The following is a 25195-nucleotide window of genomic DNA, read 5'->3' as shown; positions in this document are numbered from 1 at the left end:
AGAAAGAAAGAAAGAAAGAAAGAAAGAAAGAAAGAAAGAAAGAAGAAAGAAAGAAAGAAAGAAAGAAACAAAGAAAGAAAGAAAGAAGAAAGAAAGAAAGAAAAAGAAAGAAAGAAAGAAAGAAAGAAAGAAAGAAAGAAAGAAAGAAAGAAAGAATAAAACTTTAAAATACAATATAAAAATGAGGACAGAATACCTACACCCTAAAAGGTATTAATCACACAGAAGTAAATTAAGAAACATTGAAGACATCATTGTAATTATTTTAAGGAATCAAAATCTCAGAAATTTCAGTTTTAAATAAGCACTATCAGTTAATGAATACCTGTTCCCAGGCCAAGTTTTGGTTTCATAATTTACCGTAATAGCTGAGCTTGTTAGTGTTATAAAGAAGATTAATTAATATTTTGTTCTCAGGTCATTGGTAAGTATATTATTGTTATCGTTTGTGTCTAGATACCCCCCAAAGCCTTATGCAGTCATGGGGGGGGGCTACTAGAATTTATGATTGATTGATGGTCCACTACTGGAACTATAGGTGTGAGTGCTCACACATCCCAGGGAAGGTAGCCTGCATATAATATAAAGGAGGGAAAGAGGCTTGCTTGCTGCTCCTCCCTTTTTGCTCTTGTTGCTTTTGCTCTCTTCTGCTGCCATGAACTGTTACCCTCTGTCATGTACCACCCTGCCTTGGAGCTAGTTGTGTATGGACTGAAACCGCCACAAACTGAGATAAATAAACCTTTCCTCTTTAATTTGAGTGTTGGGTATTTTGTCTCAGCAACGAGAGAAAATTATGAAATTCCTATTCCAAGACAATTATGAAATTCCTATTACATCTTTATTGAAAAGACACCATTTAATCATCAGTCAATGTATACTGGAAACTTGGAGGTTAAATAAATTCAGAGAGCTTGTGTTTCCACTGTGCAGTAAGTGAGTTTGCACAGACAACTAGAGAAAGATGGGCTGGGTTCATATATTTTCACTCACCTGAACTGGATACTCCTGAATGAATATAGATACATTTTTGGGTGAATGTGACAAGCTCTTTTTAAATGTGATGTTGTCTTCTCTCTGTTCATAGAGTATGGCTCTTTTAATTATTATTTCTAATAATTATTTCTAATTATTATTATCTTTTTTGTTTGTTTGTTTTCCCAATGAGCATTTTTGCAAACTTAGTTTAAAAAAGCCTTGGAATAATTCAAACTACTAACACTACATTTCTTAAAATGTCTAAGAACCTTATTATCTGTAATTTCTTTCACATATATCTGTTATCAACCTGTAATGTATAGTTTGCTATGAATTAAATCATGATAATTTAAGTCCCCTTATCCTCCAAAACAATTTATAAATGTATATTTTACTGAAATTTAATTCTAAGGGTAAAACATCTAGGAAAATTAAATCAAATTACAATTAAATTTGCAAGGAAAATGAATATAACATTTCAAAGTTGGGTATCAGTAAATCATAGATCATACACACACATTAAATACTTTGACTTCTAAATAATTTTTGAATCACTCAGAAAAGTGATATTTTTAAGCTATATTCCTTGTCAAAAAAGAAAAGCAATGCTAATCTGAGAAACAGTCTCCCTGCAGGACAGAAAATAGAATATAAAAATAATTATGTCTAGGCAGAAATCATTAATCTTAGACTCCAAAATCTACAAATTGTCATCAATAATGATTCAAAAGAAAGTAATCATGGAACAGAAACATTGAAAATACGAAAAATTTAACTTCTCTTTAAGAAAAATCAGTCTTGTTTGCCATGTCAAAGGGCTATGCTGCAGGCATGAATGTTCTATCATTTATGAATGGTGATAAGTCATACAGTGTCAGCATATAAATTTAGGAGACATAACAATGAGTGATTGTAAATAAAATTAGTTTCATAACTAGTTTTTTCTGTAAGTAACTTTCTATCTTTTCATAATATCAATGAATAGAATGATGAGATATATTTTGAAAAGTACCAGTAGTCCTTGTTTGGCATGTCAAAAATAGTAGTTAAGTCTGGTAGATCAATTGTGGAAGGTCATGAGAAACCTTTTGAAATCAGAATTACACCGTGAAATTATATATCTTCATAATGGCTTACGAATAGAGTTATTTCTGGAGACCAATTAGAGAAAAACTGTAAGTGTAATATTAGTCTAATATTATCAACAGATATTTAATGACAATAAGCAAGACCATCCTACTTAATTTAGGTTTATTTTTCTAGAAATAAAACTGCTTCAAGGAATTTTTAGCCAAGAGTTCATTGTAAGAATAAGAGATTTTGTCTACAATAGAGTACAACAAATTACAGATATTTCTGGTGCCCTTAGTGAACTGATTTTCCTCGTTAGTTAAGGCCTCCCCTCAGATCTCCACAAGTAACAGCTAATAGCACTTTAAGATCTGTAACTTTACAGTCCAAGATTCTTTTGTAAAATTTCTTCTGTGACTATATGACATCTACAAAATTCCATGTTACTCAAAAATAGTTATGCAAATGTCAATGTTATGCAGTTGAGAATTTTAAAAAAGAGACATAAAATGGTTTCCAATGAAAATTGCTAAGAAGATTTTTCACCATAGTTTAGTAGATCTCTAAAGTAAGAAGAAAGTTTCCTGACCGGAGCCATTCGATGAAATTTCGAGAGATTTATTTTGAATAACATCATGCTGTATAAGTATCTGAGGCCCATTTTAAAATTGTAGAATGGGAGGAAGGCAAAATGAGATAAAGAAGGTTAAAGTTCAGGAAGGAAAAAGTAAGAGCTGAAAGGATTTTTGTGAATTAATATTAGAAAAATTTGTGTGATTATTTGTGAAATAGATAAATACGCACATTTTTAAAAGTTGTATAAGAAATAAGAGGATAATTTCAGATATATTTGAAAGAGAAGAACTTCAGTCATACAAACAAAATCAGATATACAGTAGAGGCACAAACATATATATCTTTGCAAGATTGAGTCATGTTTCAGTAGAAAAATTTGATTACACAATAGACTCTAAATCTGATTTGTCTCCAAGTAATTACTGATAACAATACCATTAATAATTCAAGAATGACATATTTACCTATTAAAATAGAACAAGAAATAAACTCAGAAAAATCTAAGTCCATTTTTATTAATTATCCTAAAAATTTTGCAAGGTAAATGAATTTCCTAAAGTTGTAGTAATGGTCCTGTTTGTTTATTATTATTTCAGATGATTTTATTGATTAAGTAAATATAAATGTATTGATTAAGTAAATATAAATGTGTCTGTGATTCACTTCCAAGACATTATTTTTCAAAACATGTCAGTGTGATATTATATATATTTTCTAGTCATATTCTCTGGTGATTACCATTCTTCCATTATTTTATATCCTGGAATAAGAAGCCAATACGTTTAAAAATTAATGAAATTAGGTATTTAAAAATAGAAAGAATGATGTAAAATATTGTTACCTGTAAATGTGATAGAGAATGGAAATTTTTTTAAAAGTTTCTTCCTTTGCTTGCATAGATATTACTTTGAATAGTGACAACACATAATTCAGATTAGGATAAATATATATACATACATATGCACACATGCACACAATAGAGCAATTAATTTGATAATCAAAGTTTTGCTCCTTCACTATACTTTTATCAATACTACCTAAGAAAATAGTGACTATAGATAACAACGCTAGGAACACCGAGTTTAGAAAAAGTTATGGGAAAAAATAGATGTTAATAAACTTATAAGTTGAAAAAATGTCCTATCTCGATCTTCTCATTTTTAATCAATAATTTTAGATTTTTTTCTATTTTTACACTTGTTAATTTTATTGTAAATATATATTTTTAGCATCCTTTCTAGTTTATATGAATTACTTTTTAAGAACCAAAGGGCATAGCCTCATAGTTCTCAGACATAGTATTATTACACTTATTAAACATATTTATACACTCATGAGAAGGTATTATTTTTTAATTAAAATTAAATTTGATGCTATTATTTTTACAATGTATATAATTCTAAATCTTCAATGAAATAATTGATAATGCATTTAAGTTTAATATCTAACATTTCCTTGATTTACTCTGAATTACTGAGTTAAAAATCACAATATTACTGTTACTTTCTAATCAAAATTTGGTATTACAAAAGAAGTTACTTTCAAATAGGAAGAAAAACCAAGACATAACAAACCAAATATCAAAACTGTGAATTGGATCAAAACTTCTCAAAAGTAATAAATTGAAAAATATCAATACATATAGTAAAATAGGAATTTATTTCAGGTCAAATATTTGTAAAACCTTTTCTGTATATTAGATTTATAGGATTGTTCATATATATGATATGTTTACAGGATATAAATATATATGATATGTTTGCAGGATATAAATATAAGTGATATATTTTCAGGGTAATATATACATTTACCTTATTTTCCAAAAGATCATAACATGTTTCTCTGTTTGTTTGGGATTTTTTATAGCGACAAAACAATGTAAACTCAGTATCATAGTGGATTTGATGCAAGAACCTCAGGGTTCTGTCAACTGTTTGACAGTGAATTAAAGGAAGTAAGATTTTACTAAACTAAATTTCCCTTAAAGAGGCTATCTGAAGAATTTAAGCAATGTTTTATCTTTTTTTAACTTCTACTTTTATTATGGAGATATTATCGGTGCACACAAGTACATCTTTATCCTATTAAATTGATTTTTAGTAAAATATGAATTTGCCATCTCCAGGAAATATCCTTTACGTTCAGGGTCTGAAGCACCACCAGTAAGCTGAAGAATGTTGAGCATTTTATCTTATAATTCTATATCACTTTCATGAGATGACAGAAACTCAACCTGATCTAATTTAGGTAAAAAGAAGAATTCTTTAAATTAGATAATATAGCCATCAGAAGTTTATGAGTGAAGTCGGGCCATAGGGATGAGATGAATGGGTCGGGGAATGTCAGCCTCATATCTATCTAAATGTCATCTTATTTCTGCACATTGGCATTGTTCCTTCTCTCTAGCCTCACTCTTCATATCCCGAGCACTAGATAGAAAGACTTGCTTTCTTTGGTCACAATTTAAAATTCCCAGGTAATAAACCTCACTGAAGTGACAGTATAGGAGGTAATGTTCCCCTGGTGCCTGGAGTGATGCAGTAATTTATAATCCCCACTAGAACCATAAGACACTTAGACAATGGGGAATTCTTTTTGACAAAAAGTTGAGCACAATTAATGATATGAAAATAAACTTGCATTTATATCAAATACAATATATAACATTACCTTCATATTTTGTAACTTTTTAAGACAATATTTTTTAAAAAAGTATTATAAATGGTCAAATTAAGCCCTACAAGGCTTACATGATTTAAAAAGTTAACCCACATTGTAAATACCAGAGCTTAAACCAGAATGCAGGTTTTCAGACCGTGAGACCCAAGCTCTCTTTACATTTCAGATTTGGTCCTCACATCACGTATTCACTTTCATGATTATTCAAAGTCACAGATTCACAAATCTTTTAATATTAGGAGCTTAATACTAATCATACAAAGGAATACTGTTCAAAGAGAAATAGAGTAACTTGAATTGAATGAGAGATGTTTTTAAAATGTTTCCTTATCTGTCTTCCCCCTGTACTTCAGTAAGAATTTTCTAATGCTGAATGTCTTGGTTTCACTTGTTTATTTCTTGTTTCTCACAAGATATACAGTAGAGAATAAATTTTTCAACATAAATAGTCTAAAGATGTCATTTCTTGGAACTAACTGAAGACATTGCCCTTAACAAAAAGTAGCATAATTCTTTTCTTTAATGTATAAAATTCTCATGGTTTATCATTAGTGATATCTATAATTGTTACTAACAATTTTGGCTGCCAAGGATTAGCTGGAATACCTATGCTCATAACGAGTTCTGGAAGAAGTAAATTATCCACAGACTTTTCTTTTTATCATTTTTAATATAATTTTTCATATAAATGTTTCAAACTTTTTAAGGGTGGGGTAAATAGTGAACCCTTCCTAAACATACAAAGAGTGCATCCAATATTGTAACACCAGTACATGTCTGGCATTTTCTTTCCCAATTCCTTCTCTAGCTTCTACCCATTACCTTTGTCTTCTCAGACAGAATTTCCCACACCGTCTTCTGTCCTGCTTCTGACAGGATAGTTATAGATCCCTCATTTGGTCCTTATTTACAGACTTAAATATTACAATTATTTTGTAATAATAACCAGAAAACTACTCATTCATATAATTTTGATATATTATTAGGTTGATAATATCTTTTTAAATTTATTTTTATTTTAATGAGAATAAAACCATACAAATGATACAGAATTTCAAAACAAGATGATTGGAAATTAACAATGGTTATTATATTGTGTATTGTTATCTTCAAAGTGGTTGCTCAGATTCCCAGAAATAGGCATGCAAAATTGATCAAACAGTATGAACACTAACTGTTCCTTTCAATGAACTAATAGAAATACTACTCTTCTTGGTATTTTTCCAGAAGAATTGAAAACATCATACCACAGTGATAATTTATTATGTGTTTGTAACCCACCTTCATCACTAGGGAAAGGTAAAAATTATTCCATGCTTATATTATCATATATTCCAAAACATACTTCTATGGCAGATATACTTTCTAAGTATCTGGGGGAGCTATGGTTGAACAGAAAAAAAAATTTTGTACTGATAACAAATCTGTTGAATTCTTCATGTGCATTGGTAAATTTATAGACATTTTGACTGCAGCTTCCTTTGATCATGAGAGAGATGAAAATTCAACTATCTATTAAATGCATGCCCCCATTCATAATAGTAATAACTAACAGGAGTGATTATATCCAGTGACGGTTGGGTACGATGGATTCTCACACCTGTCACTCTTGCTACAATCCCTAATGAATAAATGCAAAGCCTTTTTATTCTTCAACCTCACTTCTGAAAATTAATCTGAGAGGAATTATTAGATAGATGAAGGCTTATGGCTCAATAATGATGTTCACACCTAACACGTCCATATATAACTGAGAATTGATTAAATGTGGTTCGTTCACAGAAGGAAATTCTGTGAAGGCAAATTAAAAAACACATAATAGATTTGTATTAGTATAAAGTTATCATGATCAGGTTTAATAAACATGCTATATTATATAGGGCACAATATATATGCTATCTTTAATGTATACATAAAACATTTTGCCAAATAGATATTGACTGTGATAATATATCAGGCTTTGCAAAATGTATGGGACTAAAGTGATAAAATACAAGTATTTTTAAATTTATGATCTACTCTACTAGAGAATCAGTCCACAAAAAGAAATAAGTAGCAAACAAAACTGACTAGAGTTGTTTAATTTTTATTTAGACAAAAGCACTTTCACAGAAGGACAGAATATACATTTTCAAAATCAAATCAAACACTATTACAAAATTGAAGACAATAATTGTCATTTGATGTAGAAAAACACATTTGTTTGTTTGAAGATTTTATAGCATGGTTAGCAAATTTTATACTTCGTAATTTATGAGCCTGGTTAATACCTACATGTACATTGGTCATCTCTTACTAGTTTGGCAAATTCACACAATATTAGTGACTGAGTAAGACATACTTTCATTATTGTACAGTTTCAGAGGACAGAGATCTGAAATATGTTTTACTAGTCCAAAAGCAAAGTGTCTGTACAGTGAGCAGTCTCTTTCCTTGTGTTTTCCAATTTCTGAAAACTCACCTTTTACATTTGCATTTGCCATGGCACTCAGTATGTTTAACATGGCAGCAATAGCACCACTTAGACTTCTAACTATAGCATCACATCCCCTCTGGTTCTATCTCTCCTACCTCTCTTTATCATTTACAAGGAATCTCGTAATTGCATTGGGTTTGCCCAGGTTTTCTGGGATAATTTTGCCATTTCCTTTGTTTAAGAACATTATAAAAAGCTAATTATTTAAATATATTTTAGGCAGTGAAATAGGGCTGAGCTTTTGAAAGGTCAGTGCAGAAGACAACTGTGGCTAGAGGCACATTCCCAGAAGGCTGGAATTAATATTCTAAATAGACATCAGTGATTAATATGCTAAATAGATATCAATCACCTTGAGTGGGGATTAAAACTCCTTAACTCTTCCAGGAACAGCCTTGTCCATCCCATGTGACTTGCTTTCCCAGTTGATCCCCATTTAATCAATATTACCCAAGTGGCTATATTTGTTGTAATCTTATTGGTTGCCCATAGTTTTATCTCACCTCTCACCCATCCTGTGATTTTTCTGTCAATCAATATTACTGAGAGAATTATAGTTCTGTCATGCTTTGAACATGTCTCACCTCATGCTTTTGCTCTATAAAAATCCCTTGAAGAGGAAGGGTCCTGGGTAACCCACTTAGGACCCCTTCTGTCTCTCAGACATAAGCTTTCTTTCACCAGTAAATATATTCTGCTCTTAATCTCCACTGTTCCTACAAGTCATTCTTCAGTTTTTGAGAACATAAACTCATATCAGACATCTAGCAGGTTGCTCATTTCTTTCTTCTATATCAACGACATCTAAAAAATCACTTTAAATGTGTAGAGAAAACTGCACACATTCCACGACCTTGTCCTTATGCTTTAGATTTGTGGCACTTATTGAACTACCTATGTCATAATAACAAGGGGTGTCTGTCATCATTTTGCCTTGGTTCAATCTCTCAGTTATTTTCACTTTTGTTTCCACAGTTATTGCTTTGCACTTCCTAGTAGTCCCCTCCACATCAACAATACTGTCCCTCTTGCTTCCAGATATTCTGAGTTCTGATTGAGCACTGTACTACTATACACTATTGCATTGGACAGTGAGCACACAGCACCACAACTCTGATGACAATTGGCAGACAGACATGAGAGTGACTTCCACAATTTGTTCACATCGAGGTCGGTTTGAATCTGAAAGTTTGCAACTCAAGTGTTTGTAAGTCAAAGATTACTGTACCTGCATTCGTGCAAATACTATAATTTTTGCTTTTGCTCATTTTCATCAATAATATAGCTAGCGATTTAATAATTTAATCAAATTTTTTAGTAAAATAATCTTTGACTTCATTGATTGATTTTGTTTCTTTATTCAGCATCATTGAATTCTGTTCTTATATTTGTTATTTCATTTTTTCTGATTGTTTTGGATTTATCCACATATTTTAGGATGTCAGGTTTTGTTTCTACTTTACATGAAATATTTAACCTCTTTCTTTTAATTTTTAAATATTTTGTTTTTTCCTACATATTTGATTTCTAGTCCTAATTATGTTATGGTCTAAGAAAGCATTTTTTCATTATCTCATTATTTTAGATTTAGTTTCATTATGTAAATCAGAATATGGTACTATTTTAATGTAGATAATATTCAATTAATAATTAACCCAGATTTTTAATAGCATATATGACTTATATTTGAGGAATTACCTTTTAACATTTTTCTGTTGAGTGGTTCTGCAAGCAACAAATTATACTTCCTTTAGATTTTGTTTGTCTGTGAGATCTTTATTTCTCCTTCAATCAGAGGTGGTATTATTTAATCCAGATCTGGGTTTGAAAGCTAAATTTTTATCAATCTGTCATTAACTTAGTACCAAATTGGAGTTTAATGTTTTGGATGTTCTGTGCTTTTGTTTTTACTCTGTTTTATTGCTTCTGTGTATCTGTGCATGCATGTATGCATGTATATGCACATACACTTTTGTATGTGTGTGTGTGCATGTGAAAATGTGCCTCAGTCTTGGTTCTGTCTAGACATATCTTTAAGATTTTTGGCTCTTCAACTACAAGACTATTCATAAACTTGATGGAAGCATTCTCCATTTATTTTACTGTCTTCTATTTTTTGGTTCCTTTTAATACTTATGTACTCTTCCATGTTGTTTAAGTATTTTATTTTTGTTTTGGAGTCCTTAACATATTAAGTATAGCTTCTCTAAAATCTACATTCAATATTTCCAATGTGTGTCATAATTGAGTACAAGGAGGACTATTCTGTCATGTTTAAATGTATTGTATTTTGTCTTTCCAAATGCTTTTTAATTGCTTTAGAAAAATCAGACACTCTGTGTAAGACAGTAGGGAGAAAAGAAAATCTTGCATACCTCACAAATCTGAAAGAATAAATCCAGATACAATATGGTTCTTGTTCCTAACACATATTATAAATATTTCCCCACTGATAAAGTATATCCAGAGTAGGGAGAGAAACCTGTACTTTAAATTTACATGAGAGCCAACACCAAGACCCAAGTAGTTCTACCATGAAATCCTTTGGAAAGTGTTGAGATCAAGAAAAGGACTGCAACTTGAGATCAGAAGCATAAGTGAAATAAATCAGGTTCATGCATTTAAACACAGTATTGTCTCCCTGGTGTGAGAAACTGAAAGAGTAAATAAGTTCTAAAATGGACAGTAGATACTGTGAATTGGGAAGAAATTGTTCAAAAGGAAAAAGGAACTACAATAGTTGAAAGGGGGAAAGGACTGTAGGAAAATAAAAAATGCAAATCAGTCATACTATTACTGCCTCTCAGTTCATTAAAGAGGAAAGTTTGTGTTAATATTGATTGGCGAAATTTTATGCTAATATCTTGTACCCTGAGCAACTACTTTAAAGACAGTAACATGTATTAACTCTTATTGTACTCCTATTATTTTGTTATAAAATTTTGTTTTACCTCCTTTTCCCATAAATTAAAAAAAGACAGAATGGCATTTATCTACCTATTTTAGAGTAGTGAAATACCAGTATTTATCAGCACAGCAAACTGATGTTTCAAGAATGTGGTACGAGTACAAAAATGAGAGCATGCCTCAGAGCAGGGTTTATGTGGTGTTAGGACCCAGAGTTAGATGGGGACAAACGTACCTGCTGTATGTGTGATAACCGAGCCACTAAAAGAGGTATTTGGACTCCCAGTAGTGGGGTTTTGCTCAGTTAAGGGATATTTAGATTTTCTTTTGGAGATTCTTATAATTAACAATATTGCACACTATTTTAAAAACCACTGGAATTGACTATAGGTAATTTTTTAGGATAAATCTCTTACTAGTGAAATAATGGTGAAGCATGCATTCACTTATGAATTCTAAAACATAACTACATAATTATATCAATATTGTTGTAAACATAAAAATGTTGTAAAATACTGACACACTATTTTAACTTCCACTTTTCAATTTCAGAATACTAAGGGGATATTTATAAGCCTCCAGCAGGTTCAAAAAATTACAGAGTCAAGATGATAAATAAATTGAGGTTTCATATCTTGAACTTGGCAAAAAGGCAAAATGACTTCACAATAAATGTGTCTCAGAGCACTGGAAAAGGCAATGTGTGAAAAGAATGACAAAGAATTTCTATTCTGCTCTTCTTTTGATCAAAACATTGGCTTAGCAGTCAGATACTCCAGGAATGAATTTCTCAGTCTACTACATATTAGCAGTATGTGTTCAATGAAAAGTATTTATGTCTGACTCTTTTCTTTTTAAAAAAATAGAATAAGTAATATCTATCAAATTGAATTTTTATAAATATGATATGGAATAATGAAAACCTTAATTAGACCAGTTGTCCATAGAAAAGTATCATATGGTTACAAGACTAATGTATACTTTAAATGTTAATTTTAAAGTATGAATGATTTTAATTACTGTCTACATAAAATGAAATATATTAAAATGCTCTTCACGATTTCCTAAAGTAGTCTCTTCACCCAATTTTTATGCCACCAGAAGTAGTCAATCCTCTTATTCATTTAATTAAGAACTCCCAATATCTCTATTATGATTTCAGAAAACGTAGCCTGTGTTAGCATGCAGCATACAGGGCACGTTTCATAAACCAAATTCGAAATGGGAGAAGATGCGGAGATCCCTGGAGGCTGACTGAATAACCTCAGAATCGCATTAGAACTTTGATCAAACATAAAAAAGCTCTTGTTAAACAGTCATAATGAAATAACTCATTAACAGTAGGACAGGTAGGAGTGTGTGTGCTTGTGTGCGTGTGTGTCTGTGTGCCTTTATACGTGGGAATGAATGAGATCACTTCCAATGTTTTTAAATTAGAGAAAAATTGACTAATTGGTGCCTTTATAATGCAGACAGGCTCTTTCTTTACCTTTATTCACATTACATTGCTAAAATTAATTTGTCTCTCAATTTTGAGGCTTATAATTAAGTTTTTACATTTTCCCAATTCATTATTAAAGGACCTTTTGGTCTGGTGAATTTATAAAATATTGAATTCTCCAAATCAAGTGAAGGATCATGTCAAAGGACCAAGTCCTAAGGAGTCATCATTAGAATTGTAGATTATTCTTAGTTACTACCATCTCTTATATTTCAAGTTTATTAGATAAAGATGTGCTCTTGGATAGGGACCTCATGTCCTGCATTAGCAGAGCTGTGACAGATGCCCCAAGTTAATTCTGGCACTCCAAGAGTACAGCCAACTATACTCCTGAGGAAAATGTCAAAAATGAAGCAAGAACGGCAAAATATTGCTCAAAACCTTGATCTACCACAATCTCATTGCTTTTACTGCTTCTGTCATACTGGAATATGAGAATATTTTTAGCAGGTTAAGAGTGACATAAAAATAAAACATAAAACAGGACTACTTAAAAAGCTTTGTGAAAGATGACAGAAGTTGACCACTCAAAATGAAGCAGCAATTGTTTATGGATAAATGAAGGTGATAAAAGTCAGATCCATTTATTTGTTGAAGAGGATCTATGTCTATTTCCAATATGACACAAGAAGAATAATCATGATATCCTTTTTTTTTTTTTTTTTTTTTGGTTTTTCTCCTGTACCGGGAACCGAACTCACGACCTTGCGCTTGCCGGGCAGGCGCTTTGCCGCTGAGCTAAATCCCCAGCCCCCACGATATCCTATATTGTGATGATTGAACTGTTCACTAATTACTGCCCTAAATTACAATGAAAGACAGATTATCTAATGGATATACTCAGATACTGTAACAGAATATTAATGCATATTTAGCAGGGCCCACGGATCATGATGAAGTTGAGGTGAAAATAATAGTACCACAATTTAGATACAAGATAGAAATCTGTGATGATTGTTAGAAATAAAGAAAGCTGAGGAGATGCATCACTTTTGGAATATGATAAGATAAATCTTAAAACATTAAACTATCACCTTTTCAGCCAAGGAGAATACACTTTTAGTGGTGCTATCCTCAAAGGAAAGAATTTTATTTTTTCTATGAACTGACGTAGCATTTATCTATTCTGAAAACACTGACCAGAGGCTCAGAACTATAATTAGACAGAAGTGTATACCCTGATCACAAGGAGATTCTAATTGTCTGTGTCCACCTCGGGCAATTCTTGAAAATAAAGTTCTGTCTAAGGAAATACTCACAGAGTTGTATAGTGTAATACTGCTTCTACCAGCCAAAGAAAATAAATTAGGGCTCTTCTAGTCAACAATAAAAGAGTTTGAAAAAAAAACAATAGTAAGTGTTGCACTTTATTTTCTTTATACTCAGGAAAGAAGTGTACATTTTTCTATGCTACCTTTTCACGCAGTTTTGAAGATTAAGTGGAGTTATACATCTATATGTTCATATTTAGGTAGAAGTCTCCTGATTTATAACAGGTTTTACAACAATTTTAAATTTTACAAATCCTCAAATCTTAAGGTAAATTCCCTCTAATTTTCTTGAATGAAGAAATGCTATTTTAATTAGATTTCTACCTATCTTTCTAAAGCAAATGATATTATTACTAGATTTTATTTTTTATCATGGAGCTAAATTTATGTTAATGTTCAAAGGAATAATTCTTTTCAATAAGTTTAAACTTTTGTAAAGTTTATGGATTTGAACTGCTGATTCTCAAATAACATATTTTATTCTTATATTTATCTCTCTATAATATGTCTATACTTTTATGCAGTTATAATTTTTTAATTTATTGTAATACAAATAAACATTACTATTTCCTAATTGGTTATGCAATTTTGTATAACTTTTATAGATAAACACTATATAAAAAATACATTATTTTCATAATAACCATTTTTGTCTTCCTAAAATTTATTCTACTGATAAAATATGATTAATCTTTTCCTTTTATATTGTTCTAACTCAAATGTTCACCATTTCAAGAGTGAGTTACTTTTTTTCATTATGCTGTTCCTGAAAATTACTGTTTTGAAAGCCTTGTTTTGTTTTATATTTAGTATATGTCTACCATATGACTACATAATTTATTATATTTTAGTTAGTATTGAGTCATTTCCTTAGTACACAAATTCTAATATATATAGCAATATGTTAATAAAGTTAATATCAAATGTGTATTAATGATAACATATACTAATATAATGAATATAAAATCAGAATCATTTCTAATATAATTAAGAAGCATTTCATATTATATATATTGTGCATATTTAATTCTAAAGTGTGTAAAATGAAACATAATACATATGTAGTATACACACATGTATGCTTTTCTCTTTGTAGTTCTTATTGTAATTAAGGATGCCATGTGGAAAGGGTGGCTTCATATAATTAAAGCTAACTATTATAAATAATCATAGAGGAAGCTTCTTAGAAAATTGTGGCTATAAGTTTAAATATCTGTAGGCATTAAAAAGCATAACGTGCATTTTTTTCTTTTTTTTGGTACAAAGTGCATCTTTATGGCCTTGGAAGCCATCCCAAAAATTAGGAAATTTTGTTTCTTTGCATGACATATTTACTTTATCTATGGTACATACTGGTTGATGTTTTTCATATAATAGACTATTTCTCCAAAGCAACATACAATTGCAAGTTGTTATATGCAAACTGGCTACTGTTTTTAGGGGTGAACATCATACAACTAAGTATAAGAAGGATAGAATATCATATAATGAAATATGGGGGCTGGGGATTTAGCTCAGTGGCAAAAGCGCCTGCCTGGCAAGCGCAAGGTCGTGAGTTCGGTTCCCGGTACCGGAGGAAAAAAAAAAAAAAAAAAGAAATATGATGGTAGCCTTAAAAATATTCCTAAACTCAGGTACAAATGGATAAACACTTTTAATACTTGAAATATGATACATAATATAAAATAGTATAAAAATTGGGGTAAGAAAATTTTACATAACAGTATATAAGGCAAAAGAAATTTATAAATAATTGTAAAAAAAAATTGAATTGAGAAGATATTTCATCAGGTTGACAGAGTTCATTGTACACCAACAGAGGGTCATTTATTATTACAAGGGGCTTGATTATTTGAATATCCTGCCTTTTCCAATTTGTTAACACTTCTTTGCCAAAGTTATTCACTACATACAAGCCCCTAAATTTCGTGGGCATCCCCTGGAATTGTCCAAATTCCTACACTCTAAAATTGCCATCATAATGGGCTCATTTTCTGTCATCAGCTAGAACTCTGCATATCCCTCTCCTCTTCACTTCAAAACTAGCACTTACCTGTGCTCACCAGAACTAAAAGTTATTGATGCTGCAATCTTTTACCAAAATTTACATTTCCTTTGCCTTTGATTTTCAACAAAAATAATTTAAATTTATTATTCTAGGGCTTAGGCTGTACGTTAGTGGTCAAGTATTTTCCTAGCATGCACACCTCCAAGAGTTCCTTTTCTGCATAATAATAATAATAATAATAGTGGTAGTAATAATAATAATAGTAATAATAATAGCATGAAAATCACATGCATTGCACAAGAATTTGATTGCATATTAATTTAAATTTCTTTCTCCTTTCTTGCTTTCCTATATTTCCAGAGGAAAATACAATATTCTGTTTACCTCTCTCTCTTTTGCTTCCGGGGCAAGAGGTAAGAAATTTTGTTGTTCCATGTACTTCTGCCACGTTATTTCCTACTCACCTTAACGAGAGTCCTAAAAGCAGTGGTTCTGCCTGATGAAAGACTGAAACTTACAAACCATAAGCCAACAAAACCCATTCCTCCAAAAATTCATTATCTCACGTATCTGTTATGAAGACAGAATGCTAAGCCAAACATGGTCTCTGATCAAGGTAATAGAAAATTATAACATCCCAGTCCAGGCAGGGCAAGGCTCAAATCCTTCTGGAATTAATGTTAGTGTCATGCCGTCAGGCAAAAAAGGAAATCAAGACTAAGTCTCTTACAGATGACAAAGGGAATACAGAATGCGTAGTGGAAGAATCTACCCCCATCTAATCAGGTACAGAAGTGAGGACTACATTAGTTATAAGTAGTAAGTTCTCATTTGTTAAAAATTTATGTATGTATTGTAGTTATATATATGGACCCACATCAGGGTGAACGATAGTTATGGCTACATTTACCTAACATTATGAATGCTATATATAACTTTAATTCCCATTTTGATTTGTACTCCCAAATGAAAAGTCTTGAAACTATTTTTATTGTTACTAAAAACAAATGTCATTGTGAAATACTGAACACATGTTATCTTCTTCCAAATTCAATAAAAAATTCAACTGAACTAATTAACTTCTATATTTTAAGGAGTAGCAATTTAAGAATCACTAATGAGTTCCTTTAGTCATTAGTGTTGGAATGTATGTGCCAAAAGGTTTTCACCATTAAGAGATTCTAACAGACTACAGGGATAAATTCATTATACTCAATGTGTTTATTTTCTTTTCTTAATATTTTCTCAGTCATCTAATATAAACTGAGTTTATACTGAATATCTTCATGCAAAGTTGCTTGAGTTTTTGAAAACAAAAAAAAATGAAGGGAAAATGTTATCCTTGAAACAAAATTATCAATAGTGAATATTGGTTAATATAGAACTATAAGTTAATATGTTGAGATACTCAAAACCAAAATAGAAAAAACCAATTAAGTGCTAAAATAAAAGATTTAAGTATACTAGACTTGGTGGTCCACACTTTTAATCCCTGCAATCTGGGAAGGTTATTCAGAAGAATCATAAGACTGAGATCAGCTTGGACAGTTTAGTGATTTAGAGACACACTTTCTCAAAATAAAATAAATAAATGCAGAAATATGTAAATAAATACATAAGGGCTAGATGTAGCTCAGCTGCAAAAGCTGAAGGTTCAATCCCCTGTGTAAAACACAAAATAATTTCAAAATATGTGCACTCACCTCACATCAATGTACAGACGGGCATAAACACAAGGGTTCTGCTTGCCTGCTCCCTCTGATTGTGTAAACATAGTGAAGAAGTGGATCCTAAAGAAATACAAACAAATAAAAAATTTTTATTTAGCAAGGAAACTCAAGTCAGCTTCACTGCTTAGGATCTGAGGGTGTATTCTCATCTTGAGGAAAGACAAGAAGCACCACAACCTTCCCCTTGCTGAGGTTCTGTAGTACGTAGGGCCTAAAAGGGGAGCGCAATGTGAGCGTTCTCAAACATAGAGCCAAGAATGAAAAATCACCTACTGCAAAAACAATATAGTGCCTAGATATGGAGTGTTCCCAGTAATATTTTATTGTTAGATCTCTGACCTATAAAAACAAGACTTGAGAATACTGAAAGAGGTAACAAAATCCTATGTGTGGCACGTAACCATCATATTATACCTAACCATATCACATCCATTTTTCAAAAATGTATATATAAATTCCAAACAGTTTCAATAAAGATAATAGCACATTTGATTTTTAAGGAAAATAATAAAGTAATCACTATTTTATATGGATCAGTAAATGAGCTGGAATAGCTAAAGTTATATTTTAAGAGAGAACACTAGGAATTAGGTTTCCTTTATTAGTTGCTAAAAGTTATTGAAATTATACAACACAACATGGAACTGGCACAATGGAAAGCAGATAGATCAATACTGGATTATGGAGAAGTATTAAACTGAGTCAAACAAGGAAGCCTGAAATATGACAGTAAAGGAGCATTGCACAAGACTGGGAATGACTTCGATATTTAATAAATGCTATTGAAGCCATCTGCTCTCCATATGAAAGTGAAAATTGCATTGCCTCCTCCCATCATGCAAAAGCAATCCAGAGTGATGATGGGGTTATTTATAAATGAAAAATATGAAACATTAAAAAGTACATAAAAGTTCATGATTTTACGTCTGTTGTGAATGACACAAAATCACAAACCACTAAGAAAAGGAAGCTTGATCAAATTTAATTTTAAATTATATATATATATATCAGTGCATGTTTACAGTAATAATGATTACATCTGTTGTAGTGAATAAATATATGTACATAAGATATTTCCAATATTTTCCCCTTTTCTCCACCCCCTTTTATTTTTCCAGCATCAGATTTATTTATTTATAAGATCTTAGAAAGTTAATTATCATATATACTCATTAAAAAACAGAACAATAGGAAAAAATCACATGTAAAACATGTAACATAATTGTAATAGGTCAAGATATATTTCTAAATATATATTTCATATATACATACATATATATATGAAAGGAGAGAAAATAAAAAAAAGAAAACATGATGTAATCTGGCATGGAAAATGTATCATTTACACTTTTTATAAAGTATAAGAGAAAATAGATGTGATGGGAAAAATGTAATTTCAGTGTTCAGGGCAAAAGATGAACATTCAAAACTTACAGAAATGTTTTTTTAAAAATTTCATCTGGTGAAGAGACAACTGTACAAAGATATATAGAAGAAACTGGAAGAGAAAGAGCTGAATGGGTCAAAGCATATGTGAACAGACTTCCTGACCAGCAATTGAGAAGTTCTAAAACAAATAAATTCTTATCTATGGCATTAGGAAAACTGTAGAGTCTGATAGGATTACATTGTAATTTGAAGCAGTAATTGAGAAAATGTGTCCCCTTTTATGATAAAATATTATATACATATTAGTAAACTTTCAGAACCATTGAGTAATACCTTTTCAAAAAAAAAAAAAACATGACCGTAACCAATTATCCATTAATTGTTACTTCTATGTATCTTAGATAAATTTTTACATATGCACAGAACACATGTGAAGAATGATCCTAAAGTAATTGCTTATAATATTAAAATTTGGGCAACAGTGGAGTGCCAAGCAGTTAAAGAAAACATATGAAAATATTAGAATATTCTTTCCTTCAAATGACTCAATACAGTAGTTACATTTTAGGGACATTATCTCTTTGCATACCAGAATAATTCTAAACTACCATTTCTCTTGACTTAATGAAAGACAAAGATCATAACAGTTAAAATTAGAATTTTTTGTAAACTTTCAAAGATATGAACAGTACCATTTAACATTATACTTTCCTATGAATACACAGATATTTAAAATATTCAGAAATTTCAAGAAGTCAGTTAGTTTAGAGGGAAGAATGGATAAGGAAGGGTTCAGAGTTTGTATGTTACAAATGGGGATACAGTTGTGTTTGTGTCCTCTTATCATATTAGCTGATAGGAAAATTAAAGCTAATATGTATAAAATTAGGGGGCACATATTTATTACAATATTTTAACTTTATGATTTTAAGTAAATAAGATTTAAAATCACTAAGTAGTATTTACTTAGAAGTTCATAGTTCATTAAAGAGACCATAATCAAAGAGACTGAAATTGATAGAAGAGTATTAGAGGGAGATGAGGAAAAAAACTTATGAATTTTCAGGAAAATGATCATTTTGAACTTTTTCTGTTCTTCTTTGTAATCAGGAAAACAACCTCCATCAATCAAATGAAAAGACACATTACTACCTCCTTTCTTCAAATTACATAGCCACTTTACTTATTTTCTCTATATGATTATGTTTTCTATACTTGTGAAGGAGATATAATTTTAGAAAATAAATAGATATGAAATAACAAAAGTGAAGCTTAAGAATTTGATTTTATTATATTTTATTTATGGGGACTGTCATATTACTTGCCAAAACTAAATTAATATAATTGTTAATGCAAAACTATATTCAAGATAGAAGTAAAGAAAAATCATGCAACAAAATGAAAACATTAAAATGAGATTTATTTAAAAGATGTTAATAGCTTTTAACTAATTTCAACACAAATGATATTCCTGGGTCTGATCGGGCAAAAAAAGGATATTCTGCTTAATATCAAGTAAATATAAGAAATTGTAACATTGCAATTATATTATTTTCCAAACCTATGGAGCTATTTCTGTTTGAGATTTCCAACTTACATAATTATAAAATGCAAAAAATATTGACTGTGGTTTTTTTGACAGGGTATGCTATTGAACTGTAATTTCTTGATAAAATAGTGGAAAATATGCTCAATCAACTCCTTTTAAAAAGTATGAATAAGCTCTAGGCTCTATTTAATTTTGATTAGTTTCACTTGTCTGGTAATGCTCACAAAGTAATGGCAAAGTTCCACATCCACACCTCAACACTAATTCATTTGGAAAAATAATAATAAGTCATTTAAAAATCTCTTCATAACATTCAAAATGCTTTTAGTGAGTTCTCAGATGACAATATGAATCTAATTAAAATTTACATGTGTTCTCCCCTTCCATTATTATTAAGCTTAGTTTTCTGATATAACGGTGTCTCTGAAGATAAGTGAAACAATTAAATCTACTAACATGCAAAGCTAAACAAATCATGCATGCATTGACTCTGAAATGTAAATGCAGTTTTATTCAAAAGAACTTTTATTTTAATTTTTAACATGTGGGTAGGTGAATGTAGAAAAGCCCATTAAATATATAATACCAGAAAACAAGAATTTGTGTTTATGATGAGTGGGGGAGCGAGACATAGTGAGAGAGAGAGAGAGAGACAGACACCTAGAGAGAGAGACAGAGAGAGGGAGAGAATGAATAAGAATGTGTGTGATGTCCTTGATATGATTAGCATATTTTTGTTTCAGTATATTAGCTACAGTGGGCTTCCGTGTGTATGTACCTGAATACATTCTTCAGCCAGAGCAACAAAACTGAAGTAATTTTCTCACTTGAGTTTGAGGAACAGTACTCACACTGGGCCAACATATAGCATCCTCCACAGATAAATCTTCTATAGAAAGGAAGAGGAGGAAGCGCATATATCCCTGTGGTATTGTCTCCCTAGTGTAAGAAACTGAAAGAGTAAATAAGATCCAACAGGTACAATAGGTACAGCGCAAGGGAAAGAAACTGCCCAAAAGGAAAGAACAACTGAGATGGAGGAAAAGACAGAAGAAGGAAGGGGAAAAAAGATAAGTATATCTACACAGGACTGCTAAGATAATTGTACTACTAATTTCTATTAATTCATTGAAAGAAACCATTAGTCCTTATATTGTTTGATCAGTTTTGCATGCCTGCACATGCTAATCTGAGCAACTACTTTAAAAATAACAATATGCAATATTATAACCATTGTTAATTTCCTAATCCACTTGTTTTGAAATTCTGTATCACTTTTATTGCTTTTTTGTCTTTTTTCTCTTTAAAATAAAAATAAAAGAGAAGGAGGGCAGAAGAGGGCAGTGAGAGAATGGGTGGGGAAAGAATTAAGATGTGTTTTGTACATGTACCAGCTACTGTGATGAATGTAATCATTTCATACAGCAAATATGAGCAAATAAAAACAAATTTTTTTTCAAAACATTGTCTTTATTTGTATGTGTTTGTAGTACAAAATGTTTGTTTTCCTTGCATGGAGTTGGTACATGTACGTAACACATCTTAATTCTCTTCCTCCTCCCCTTTTCCTTGCTTGCCTCTGTTTCCCTCCATTTCTTCATCCACCCGTCTAATGCACATGTTTGCAGTAATCCTGCTCACATTCTTTTGTAGAGCTGGTACATGCCCATAGCACACTGTCATTTTCATACTCTTTCTTCCCCCTCCCCCACTTCCCACCATTTCTGATCCCCTTCTATTGTGATCTTGAATATGATCAATTTCAGTGTAACTATGAGAAAAACACACTGAGGATGATACAGAGAGAAAATCACAGAAAGATAACCAATGCGTGATCTAATATGTAGAAGCTAAACATATATCAATTTGAGTGTTCAATAGCCATTACTAATGTTGAGAAGGCTGCAAAGAAGGGAGGATAAAGGGATTTGTAGTGACAGGTACCAAAGCTCAGTTAGAGAAATAGAAGTTCTAACATTGTACCGTATAGTGGATGACTATAGGTAACAAAATGTGTCATATATTTTACAAAGATCTAGAACAGAGCAGTTGAATTTTCCAAACAAGTGAATGGTAATGGTCCTGATTTGATCAGTGTATGTTCTATCCACATGCTGAAATAGCATACAGAACCTCACCATAGTGTAAAACTAACACACATCAATTTTTTTAAAATATTGGAAATATATACTTTTCATCTGATCAAGACCAAATAACTAGCTGAATTTCATAGTGTTTGTAGTATGTATAGTTTTTCATATTCACATTTTTACTAGGAAGAATGTTAGATTTTTGTAGGAGATACAATTGGTAAAAAGTGGAATGCCTTCATGTGTTCACTTCCATAATCAATAATGTTGCCATCGAGGAAACTAGTCAATCACTGTGGATGCTTTGCTATTGATTATGTTTTTATCATTAAAAAACAGATCATAAAAGATATCTTTAAGTACTTTTGTGACTCCAGTGTTTCTCTTAAATGGAACGCTAAGAATGACATGTGTCACTTTCCCTTAATCATTCCCAGTCACATGGCTTATCTATTCATATGATTCATGAACTTATATTCCTTTCTAAAACAGTTCTACATAGAAGTATTGCATTTTTGGTTTCAAAATACTATTATAAATGATAAGACATTACTGGGATTAAAGAACAGTTCCTAATATATGAGAAAATATCAAAGAGAGCTATTCTCTTGGCTAACCAACAAAAATTCAATTTTTAAATTTTTGTGTATTTCTTTCAGTTAGTATAAGGAACACCAAAATATGATTCAATTGAGTTATAAAACTCATTCATATCTATATCAAGACTAATCAATAATGGAAAGATACCATTTACTCATGGATAGGAAGAACTAACATAGTAAAAATGACTATACTCCCAAATTACTGCACAGATTTAGTGAAATTCCAATCAAAATATCATTAGCATGGCTCTAAGAACTGGGAAAAACATTCCTGAAATTCATTTGGACCTGGAAGAGACTTAGAATAGCAAAAATAATTCTTGCCAGCAAAAGCAAGGCAGAGAGCACTACAAGACCTGATTTGAAATTATACTACAAAGCTACTGTGATTAAAAAAAAAAAAACAAAAAAAAAACCAGAAAAACCATGATAGTGGCAGAAAAAAGGACATGAAGATCAATGGAACAGATTATAAGATACAGAAACACACTCAGCCACTTTATCCTTAACAAAGGGATCAAGCATGTTCCCTGGTAGAAAAATAGTCTCTTAAATAAATTGTTCTGGAAAAACTGGCTTTGCACATGCCAAAGACTGAAACTAGGCCTATGTCTACCAACATGTGATCAACTAAAGTCAAAATGGATCAAAGATAGAAATATTAAAACAGAAACACTAAATCTGCTAGAAGAGACAAGAGGCAGAACTTTTGAAGACACAGGTGTAGGCAAAGATTTCATGAACAAAACCCTGATCCCATGGTGTCTCAGTTACTTTTCTCTCATTGCTGAGACAAAATACATGGTGTTCAATATTAAGGAAAGAAGAAAGGTTTACTTAGCTCACAGTTTGTAGAGGTTTTAGTCCATACTTGGCTGGTTCCAAGGCAGAGTGGCACATGGCAGAGGGCAACTGTTCGTGGTGGTGGAAAACAGCGAAGCAACAAGAGCAAAAGGGAGGAGCTATGGCAAGCAGTCTCTTTCTCTCCCTTATGCTGTATGCAAACTACGTGCCCCAGGGCAGGTGTAGCACTAAATTCTATAATTCCAACATTAGACCATGAATCCATCATAAACTCTAAAAGCCCGCCCCAAGACTGCATGAGGCTTTGGGGACATTCAGACACAAACCATAGCACATGCAAAATAATACAAAGAATCAATAACTGGGATCTCATTCTACTAAAAATATTTGCACACCAAAAGAAATCGCCAACAGAGTAAAAAGACAACTCAGAGTAGGAAAAAAATTTTGATCAGTTGTCCTTCAGACAAAGTACTACTTATATCTAGAACATATAAAGAATTGAAAAATATTAGAGCCCCCAAATTCAAAGACCCAATCCAATAATGGGCATCTGAGATGAATACACACTTCTCAATGAAGAAATACAAACAACAGATCAATATATAATAAAGTGTTCAACATCATTGGTCATTTGAGAATTGCAAATTAAAACAACACTGAGATTCCATCTCACCCTGAAAGAATGGCTATCATCAAGAAATCAACCAATAACAAATGCTGGCAGGGCTATGGGGAAGAAGGAACACTTCTGCTCTATTGGTGGGAGTACAGAGTGGTACAACCATTGTGGAAATCAGTGGAGAGATTCCTCAAAAAACTGGGAATAGACATCTCATTTGACCCAGCTGTTTTCTTTCTGGGTATTTTCCCAGAAGAACAAAAAACATCATACCACAGCAATATATGTGCACCCATGTTTATAGCAGCACTTTATAATAGCTAAATCTTGGAACAACTGAAATACCCATCGACTACAGAATGGATAAAAATAAGATATTTTTTTAATACAGTAGAGTACTACTCTGCCATAAAGGATACATTTAATTAATCATTTAATTAATTAATTAATTAATTTATTTATTGGTACCAGGACTCAAACTCAGGGCCTTACACTTGCCAAACAGGAACTTATGCCACTAAACTATATTCCCAGCCCTTAGAAGGATAAACTTGAGAAATTTCTAGGTAAGTGGATGCCCTTTGAGACCATACTCTTAGTTAAGTAAACTGCACTCACATGTGTAAACTTCACGTTGTCTCTCAGATATGAAAAACTGAAAGAGTAGATAGGGATCAAAATGTATAATAGATATTGTGAAATTGGAAGAAATTGTTTAAAAGAAAGAGGAACTAGAGTGAGGGGAAAGGGGAAAGGAAGGATGTGTAAAAGAAAGAAGTGATAAAGTGGAAACAAACTTTCTAAACAGGAAGGGAAAGAGGGGTTGAAAGGAGGAGTGGGGATCAGTAAAAAAGAGGAATCAAAGTATATCATGTACAGGTATAAATTCCCTATGATGAACTTTATCATTATGTATATATCTTTTTTTTTGTTTGTTTGTTT

The 25195-nt window shown here is 31.5% G+C and overlaps 1 long non-coding RNA gene across 1 annotated transcript in view; it reads right to left on the bottom strand.

Moving 5' to 3' along the window:
* Positions 1-25195, bottom strand: part of LOC106148584 — a 130552-nt gene that overhangs the window by 91001 nt on the left and 14356 nt on the right. The window contains exon 2 of the long non-coding RNA XR_001234159.1: positions 17171-17257. This is a non-coding gene — a long non-coding RNA (uncharacterized LOC106148584). The remainder of the gene's footprint in view (positions 1-17170; positions 17258-25195) is intronic.

Source organism: Chinchilla lanigera, unplaced genomic scaffold (genome assembly GCF_000276665.1).
Source record: "Chinchilla lanigera isolate Chin_1 unplaced genomic scaffold, ChiLan1.0 scaffold00023, whole genome shotgun sequence".
NCBI lineage: Eukaryota > Metazoa > Chordata > Mammalia > Rodentia > Chinchillidae > Chinchilla > Chinchilla lanigera.
This window is presented reverse-complemented; position numbering and strand designations above follow the sequence as displayed.